Genomic DNA, 9,840 nt, shown 5'->3' with positions numbered 1-9,840 from the left:
CCTCAGGATTCACTGTTCTAACAAGGATGTTAAGCCTAATAGTTTGCTTGAAATTTAGATACAATGATAGTTTACAGTAAAGGATGGACAAGTCCACTGCTACTGCACATGGCATATACAGGTATATCTGCTTGCTGAGAAGGTGTTTTATCCAAGGCTTTCTTCATGTGGCCAAAATAAAATCTCGGTCCATTTTTGTTCTTGGGGTATCAGTAGCTTTTCGGAGGCTTATATCCTGAGTCCCTCAAAGAAGTAAAAGGGGTCCACCTAGACGGAGGAATGGGCCTGTTAGAGTCCATTCTTGCCTAGAGCAGAGGCCCGATCACATTTTTGTCTTCTGGATAGGTTTTCTGCAAATACCTAAGGCATGCGCACATCCTGGAGGTGTTTTGGGAAACCAACACTGGCATTAAATTAGAAAAAGAATGGCGAAGGGATTTCTAACCATCTGACTGTCATCAGGATCCATGTAACTCCCTAGGTTTGACCCCCTTCTCCATCTGTGATCACCAGGGGCAGAGCTGAACATTATGCAGGTCATCAGTGAAGCTAATGGTCACTGATTTGGGAAGTGATCAACTCATTTAAATAATCTAGTCTCCAGGTTTTTCCCTTGTCCCTCTGCCAACTGCCTTTTAGATCTCTTGATAGCCAGGAGCTCCTCTGCCAGAAGGTAAGTAGGAATGTACAGTGGAGGTGAGGCTCAAAGCAGCCTTATCCCGGCCCACCTGCTCCCAGGAGGGCTGTTCAGGCAAAAGGTGAAGGAAGTGAAGAAGAAGGAGAATGTATCCTTTCCTTAACCTTGAGCTTCCTCGTCTGAAGTTTAGGTTTGCCTGTGCATTAATTTACCCCGCCCTCCATGTCCACTCCTATAGATGGTAACCATAACAGCACTATTATCAGCTAAACCTCATAGGTACAATGGCAGAGATGACGAGACGCTCACCAATCCTGTTTTTTTCTGCCTGCATACCCAGGAAGACAATTATATTTTTCAGCTTCCCTTGTACTTAGATGGGGTTTGGGTCAATGCAGTTTGCAGGCTTGGTATAATTCCCTCTGCGCAATCCTTCTTCTCTCTCTTTTCCTCCCATGGCAACTGCAGAGGACACATGTTGAGGATTGTAATGTTACAAGATGGAAAGGGACTAGATCCCTGGGTCTCTTCTTCAAGGAGAACCCTTGGACCCACATCGGGCTGTGGAGTAAATGAAACACAAGTATTATGTTAAGCCCTTGATATTTTGGGTTGTTACACTAGCTTGCTTTACTTATCATGACTAATACAAGTGCTTATTCTGTGACAGATATTAGACATGCATGACCTCATTAAATGCTTAGAACAATCCTATGAGATAAGCCTACTACTAGCACCCCTGTTTTACAAGTGAGGATGCAAAGATGTGGAATAACTTGTCCAAAGACTCACAGCTAGGAAGTAACAGGGTCAGGAATCAAACTCTTATAGTCTGGCTCCCAAATCCCCATGCTTGGGCTTCCTGCTGTGTTCATTACTGGGAACTGACTACTACAGGATCCTGTGAATGAGGCAGATCATAGCAAGAGGATTATAAAAGAAAAGTTATAAGAGATACTAAAATATTATCTTTGTCACAGTGACTCCAATTTTTTAGGGCTAGGCTCAACTCTAAGTTGTGCACCCCATACACCTCACTACAGGAGTAAGGTAGTCTCAGTGAAAGACATTTTGTCTTTCTTTCCTCTCCTTGTCCTATCCAGTCCCATGCGCAGTAGGCTGGAGGGTGGCCTAGCCTACTCTACTTCCTCTTAGATGTGTGAATCTGGGCAGGAGGTTAACTGAGTAACCAAGTGAGGACCAGCTCAGAAGGGAAAGCTGGCCTGAATCTTGATCCAGAAAGGGAAGCCCTGTGAATGAGTTCGTTTTCATACTGCTGATAAAGACATACCCGCGACATAATTTGTAAAGGAAAGAGGTTTAATGGACTCACAGTTCCACATGGCTGGGGAGACTTCACAATCATGATGGAAGGCAAGGAAGAGCAAGTCATATCTTACCGGGATGGTGGCAGGCAAAAAGAGAGAGCTTGTGCAGGGAAACTCTTCTTTATAAAACCATCAGATCTCATGAGACTTATTCACCGTCACGAGAACAGTACGGGAAAGAACCACCCCCATGATTCGATTACTTACCACCGGGTCCCTCCCACAACATGTGGGAATTGTGGGAGCTACAATTCAAGATGAGATTTGGGTGGGGACACAGCCAAACCGTATCACCCTGCCTTGCCCTTTCCTGGTGACTTCTCTCATCCTTCCTGGGAACTTATCTAGTCTCTAATCACCGGATAGAGAACATTCTGTTTGTCCCACTGGCCTAGACTCCTGGAACTGGTGAGTCCTCAGTGACACTGGGAGTTGGAGAAAGGAAGAAATGATTGGGGGCTTTTGTCTGCTATCTTCTTCCATTCTCACTTATAAAAGCTACTACTGATTATTATGTTCGTGTTTCAGGTGAACAAGCTAAGACTTAGAGAGGATATCACTTGCCCAAAGTCATGGGACTTGGAGTCTGAACACTGGTCTCCCTGGCTGCAGAGTTCCTTCTTTCAGGATTCTCTTGGTAGGGCTTGTTTCTTAGTGAAAGTAATCAGCTTTCTAGTGACCATTTGGAACCTCCTCACTCTTATAAATAAATATATTTAATTTTCTGGATACGAATGTCATCATTCACCATTATTTTCCTTCTACTTTGGCTGCCCTCCATACTTTTTTATTTTTTTTATTTTTTTTTATTTTTTTTTTATTATACTTTAAGTTCTAGGGTACATGTGCATAACGTGCAGGTTACATATGTATACATGTGCCATGTTGGTGTGCTGCACCCATCAACTCGTCAGCACCCATCAATTCATCATTTATATCAGGTATAACTCCCCAATGCAATCCCTCCCCCCTCCCCCCTCCCCATGATAGGCCCCAGTGTGTGATGTTCCCCTTCCCGAGTCCAAGTGAGCTCATTGTTCAGTTCCCACCTATGAGTGAGAACATGCGGTGTTTGGTTTTCTCTTCTTGTGATAGTTTGCTAAGAATGATGGTTTCCAGCTGCATCCATGTCCCTACAAAGGACGCAAACTCATCCTTTTTTATGGCTGCATAGTATTCCATGGTGTATATGTGCCACATTTTCTTAATCCAGTCTGTCACTGATGGACATTTGGGTTGATTCCAAGTCTTTGCTATTGTGAATAGTGCCGCAATAAACATACGTGTGCATGTGTCTTTGTAGTAGCATAATTTATAATCCTTTGGGTATATACCCAGTAGTGGGATGGCTGGGTCATATGGTACATCTAGTTCTAGATCCTTGAGGAATCGCCATACTGTTTTCCATAATGGTTGAACTAGTTTACAATCCCACCAACAGTGTAAAAGTGTTCCTATTTCTCCACATCCTCTCCAACACCTATTGTTTCCTGATTTTTTAATGATTGCCATTCTAACTGGTGTGAGATGGTATCTCATTGTGGTTTTGATTTGCATTTCTCTGATGGCGAGTGATGATGAGCATTTTTTCATGTGTCTGTTGGCTGTATGAATGTCTTCTTTTGAGAAATGTCTGTTCATATCCTTTCCCCACTTTTGGATGGGGTTGTTTGTTTTTTTCTTGTATATTTGTTTGAGTTCTTTGTAGATTCTGGAAATTAGCCCTTTGTCAGATGAGTAGATTGCAAAAATTTTCTCCCATTCTGTAGGTTGCCTGTTCACTCTGATGGTAGTTTCTTTTGCTGTGCAGAAGCTCTTGAGTTTAATGAGATCCCATTTGTCAATTTTGGCTTTTGCTGCCGTTGCTTTTGGTGTTTTAGACATGAAGTCCTTGCCCATGCCTATGTCCTGAATGGTACTACCCAGATTTTCTTCTAGGGTTTTTATGGTATTAGGTCTAACATTTAAGTCTCTAATCCATCTTGAATTAATCTTCGTATAAGGAGTAAGGAAAGGATCCAGTTTCAGCTTTCTACTTATGGCTAGCCAATTTTCCCAGCACCATTTATTGAATAGGGAATCCTTTCCCCATTTCTTGTTTTTCTCAGGTTTGTCAAATATCAGATGGTTGTAGATGTGTGGCATTATTACTGAAGGCTCCGTTCTGTTCCATTGGTCTATATCTCTGTTTTGGTACCAGTACCATGCTGTTTTGGTTACTGTAGCCTTGTAGTATAGTTTGAAGTCAGGTAGCGTGACGCCTCCGGCTTTGTCCTTTTGACTTAGGATTGTCTTGGCAATACGGGCTCTTTTTTGGTTCCATATGAACTTTAAAGCAGTTTTTTCCAATTCGGTGAAGAAACTCATTGGTAGCTTGATGGAGATGGCATTGAATCTATAAATAACCTTGGGCAGTATGGCCATTTTCACAATACTGACTCTGCCTATCCATGAGCATGGTATGTTCTTCCATTTGTTTGTGTCCTCTTTTATTTCACTGAGCAGTGGTTTGTAGTTCTCCTTGAAGAGGTCCTTTACATCCCTTGTAAGTTGGATTCCTAGGTATTTTATTCTCTTTGAAGCAATTGTGAATGGAAGTTCATTCCTGATTTGGCTCTCTGCTTGTCTGTTACTGGTGTATAAGAATGCTTGTGATTTTTGCACATTAATTTTGTATCCTGAGACTTTGCTGAAGTTGCTTATCAGCTTAAGAAGATTTTGGGCTGAGACGATGGGGTTTTCTAAATACACAATCATGTCATCTGCAAACAGGGACAATTTGACTTCCTCTTTTCCTAACTGAATACCCTTGATTTCTTTCTCTTGCCTGATTGCCCTAGCCAGAACTTCCAACACTATGTTGAATAGGAGTGGTGAGAGAGGGCATCCCTGTCTTGTGCCAGTTTTCAAAGGGAACTTTTCCAGTTTTTGCCCATTCAGTATGATATTAGCTGTGGGTTTGTCATAAATAGCTCTTATTATTTTGAGGTACGTTCCATCAATACCGAATTTGTTGAGCGTTTTTAGCATGAAGGGCTGTTGAATTTTGTCAAAAGCCTTTTCTGCATCTATTGAGATAATCATGTGGTTCTTGTCTTTGGTTCTGTTGATATGCTGGATACCTCCATACTTTTTAATTGTTCAAGGACAAGTCATTTCTTTGTGGGCTCTGAGTGCTGCCCTGTAAATTCAATTTACTTTCTGTGGATAACAGTGAAAGGCAAAATTCGCCAAGTCTGGGCTACTAATAGCCCACCCATCTCAGGGAGTCTTATGACCTTTTGTGGAGGTGATTAATAAGAAACAGATTTTTTGGGGTTCTGCACAGAGCTTGAAGGTCTATCCTCTTGCTGGGGAATAAGAGGTAGTGATAATATATTTATTCTGTGCCCTGCCAGTTTGAAACAAGGGCAGGAGTATCTAGATAATTCTTTTTTTTTTAATTTTTTGAGACAGAGTCTCACTTTGTCACCCAGGCTGGAGTGCAGTGGTGTGATCTCGGCTCACTGCAACCTCTGCCTCACAGATTCAAGAGATTCTCCTGCCTCAGCCTCCCAAGTAGCTGGGACTACAGGCACCCGCTAGCATGCCAAGCTAATTTTTTTTTTTTTTTTGTATTTTTAGTAGAGATGGGGTTTCACTATGTTGGCCAGGCTGGTCTCGAACTCCTGACCTCATGATCTGCCTGCCTCAGTCTCCCAAAGTGCTGGGATTACAGGTGTGAGCCACTGCACCTGGCTGTGTCTAGGTAATTCTACACTCACCTTGCCTGTACTCTCTGGATAATAAAACGAGTTTAGCTGGTGATGATAATGATGATGATGATAATGACTCATCACCTGCAGGTGATATGAGATTATTGGAAGGACAGAATGACAGATCTGAAAGGGACCCCAAAAACCACTGCCTTCCAAGACAATTTTTACAACAGTGGATTCCTTTCTTCAAACATAATCATATACTCCAACATATGAAGTAGATCAAAGTGGAGCAGTTCTAGATGACAGGGAGCAGGAGGCTGAGGCCTGGTCTGTCCCCCCAACCCTCAGGGACCCTCAGAACACAACTTCAAAAGCCAGGCCTCATTCAACGCCTTTGTTTTACAGATGAGGAAACAGAGGCCCAGTCTGTGAAGTTACTCAGCAGAAACCTCCAAAAATGGGTGAGGGTGGGAGGCTGAAGTGTCAGGGGGTTTCAGAACAGTCTTTCCCTCTTTTGGGTGCAATTCTTGAAGGCCATCAGGCCAGGTGTGCTTTCTCCTTCAGTGGCTCTCAGCTGTGACAGGGCAGAGGCACCTGAGATCGTCTGGTAGGACTGTCACCTGCGAGTCAGGAAGAGCAGAGCCTGGAATTGCTCAGTCTGAGGTTGGAGTGGCCATGGTGGCCTCTTCTTTGAGGACCCAAACCCAGTGGAAATGGGATTAGTCTTCCCTCCATTCTCATCAACCACACTAAGGAGAATCAAGTCCTCTCAAGGCTGGACTGCCCAGCCTCTGTCCTCATGGAAGCACCCAGGCCTCCCACACAGGAGCTCCTACCAGCCCCTCAGGGGTGCCTGAGCTGTCCTCACGCACTCACCTTCCCCGTCAGGTGCGCACAGTGCAGGGTCATTGAGAAATCAGTCAGATGTTATGTCTGAAGCACCCAGTGCCTGGCCTGGCCCCCAGGAGGATGCGGCCTTGGTCTTCCTTCTCGTATGCTTTCAGCCAGAGTTGGAAAACCGCTTTCCCAGGCCCTGAGTTTCCTAAGGCCCTGCCCAGGATTTTCCTGCAAGCTCCGATTGCACTCTGCTGGTCGGGTTAAAACCCCTAGCGGGGAGCTGGCTCATGTCACGAAAGCTGCTTTTTAGAGAGGACGCCGCCCAGCTGCTTAATCAAATATTAGAAGTCCAAATGAGAAATCACAGTTTGGAATGAGGTCTAGAGCCTTGACCAGCTTTTCAAGTCATAAATCATATTCATTCTCCAAAAAGGGTGGGTCATGAGGACCTCTAGGCACCTCAACATGAGCTGTTGCAAACAGCAATGGTAGTGTGAGCCACGGGGTAGAAAGCCAGTGAACAACCCACCAGGCTCAAAGCTCCCCACCCGCGGGAGAGATTCTGTGTCATCAAATGGGGGTAATGGAACCCTGGAGCCCTTTGTCCTGGCCCTTCCCTGATGCCCTGGCCTCCCCGCTAGCTTCCACACCGGCATGATGCAGACAAAGACCCACTGGGGATTTTCAGAGCTTTTACTGGATGCCTCTTTAAAGTGTCTAATTTTAATGAAGAAATCTTTCATCTGCCATCCTGTTTCCAGGAGACAGGTTTGGAAGGAATTTTCACAAGTCACTAAGGCCCCTTGGAAATGTGTTTTTTGGTGGAAAATGTAAGGCTGTAAGACATGCACAGAGATGTTCTCACTGGGGGTGGGAGTGGAGGAGGCAAGGGGAAGAAATAAAACACCAAGAAAAAAACGCTTCAAGAGCCAAGTGGAGGAAGGATGCAGAGGTGCAACCGAAAGGGGAAAAGTGTTTGGGAATATATAAAGAATAAGTCAGCCAGAAAACACAGAGTCTCTCCCTGGGGAAATTATATGCAGCTCTAAAAAAATGCTACGGACTGGAAAGTGCATGGGAGGGGTGGGTGAGAGGGGTGGGGTGAGGGGAGAGAAAGGGCGGGAAGGAAAATGTCATCAACAACTGGAGTGAGGTAGAGACAGTACATGCACACAGAAAACACGCCAGAAAAAAAATACCCTCAAGTTCCTCCCCTCTGCAGCTTTCTGAGCCAAAAAGAAAAAATAAAGGCAACAACTGCTGAACTGGAGAGATGATGGAGATGGAAGAGCAGGTCTGCAGGGTCATGCAGCTGTGAGTGCAGGGGATGTGCCCAGACACAGCCCTGCCCCTCTGGAGGTGATGTCGGCTAGAAAGCCTCCCTTGCATACCCTCCTGCTTTCCAGATACCTTTCTCCCAAGAACCTCCTGTCCTGTAGTTTTCATCAAGGGAGCAGCTTCCCTTGCCCGTCGCCCCCCTCCCCCCACTCCCTCCACCCAACCCCTGGACTGCAAGGAGCTCCCACAGCACTTCCTGTCCGCTGCATGACACTCTTAACATTATGCCACATGGGACAATAGTCCATCGTGGTGGGAGGTCAAGGCTGACGCCAACGAGTTCAGCAAAACCTGAGACTTCACGGAGGTTCCCGGGCCCCATGGGGAAAGGGATAGGTGAATATGCATAAACTCACGCAGAGGAAATTTGGCCGCTGATGCTATGGAATTTAAACACAAACATGAGTCAAGGGGTGGAGCGGGGAGGGGTGAGAGAGTGTTGAGACAAAATTCATAGACTATTCCATGATGAAACGGCAAGTGAGAATCACAGGGGTTAATGGAGATGGTTTTGTTAAAAGAGAGGGGCCCTCCCCCCATCACTAAATCACTGGACAAGGATGATGAGCAGAGCCACCTAGGGTTGGCGGTGACTTGAGTTAGGCTTTTACAAGCCTGTGAATTTACTCTTGGTGGCCATGGCAGGGTATCTCCTGAAGCTGATGATGAAAAAAGGTGTGTTTTCCTACCTCTTTAGGATATGCAGTCCAAACCAGCACCAAATAACGGAGGAGTTTGGCAAGGGGGCAGGTTTACATGACTTTGAAATTTCTGAATGAAAAATATCATCCTGAATTACACACACAAGACATTTCCCATGTGCTTCTGTTTACCCTGTTTCTGCTAATGAGATATTACTTATAAATGTAAAATATTAAGAATGTTGTCTTCAGCCTGGAGAGAAAGAAAGTGTAATTTGCGGCTTTTGCTCAAAGTGATAACCTTATTAAATAATGGGATTCGCTGATTAACTGCTACTAACAAAACATTGTTGCCAAACCTGATAGTCTGAAACCGTCAACAGAGCTGCTGTCAGAACCACTTCTCCATCCCACCAACCCTGGGGGATTTTACAGAGATATTTCTCATTTAAATAACCCTCATCTTTCAGTATTTTTTATTGCTTCCACTAATAGGTTAACAATAAGTTAGGAGCCACTCCTAAATGGATATCAAATCAACCTTGGTGAAGAGTTCAAGGAGAAAAGCAATTCTACTTAAAAAATGATTCTTTAATGAAAGGGGTAATGGGAAAATGTGCGAGTTCATTGAGCACTAGAATGAATGGAAGTTCTTAGTCAGAGATCAGAAGGCAGGATCTGCCCATGCTCAACATATGTGATGGCACTTTAAATTCCTAGAATGGAGCAATATCTCTTTCACAGTGATTCACATAGCATGTGGGAAATTCTCTTTTCCGGTAACTTGCCTAAGAAAATCAACTCCATTCTGGTCTTAAGAAATACTTTACTACTTAGATAATCAGGAGAGAGACCCCTGAGGTATGTCATCTTGGTCTTAGCTATGTATCTCCTATAATTCCTCTCTTCCCTACAGAGCCCCGATGAGTCCCACCAGCTCAGGACTCTCAAGGTCATGAATCTAGTCATAAATGGCCCGTTCTGCAGCTAAGTCATAGACCCAGGGGCTATTAGAGTGGGCCAGGGTGGGGCTGCGGAACGCGGACCTTGTCTAGTCCAAGTCCCTGGGGTCTGGAAAGGTGAACTGACTTGCCCAAGGCCCTCATCTGGTCAGTGAGAAAGCCAGGACTGAAATATGAGCTTGTGGCTTCTGGTCCAGTCTGTCTTCTGGCTTGTGAGAAACAGGGAGTGAGGGGGGCAGTGCATGTACATAGGCACATTCCCATGTGCACATACCTGTACATCAACTTTGAGCCTCACTCTGCTCATTAACTGCTGATCCCGTCTCTCCATGATGTCTAATCATCCACATGGCACAACTGTTTTCCCAGGGCAAGATGCTCCCCTCCTTCTTTTTT

Source organism: Piliocolobus tephrosceles, chromosome 5, assembly GCF_002776525.5.
Source record: "Piliocolobus tephrosceles isolate RC106 chromosome 5, ASM277652v3, whole genome shotgun sequence".
Taxonomy (NCBI): Eukaryota; Metazoa; Chordata; class Mammalia; order Primates; family Cercopithecidae; genus Piliocolobus; species Piliocolobus tephrosceles.
Note: the sequence above shows the minus strand (reverse complement) of the source record.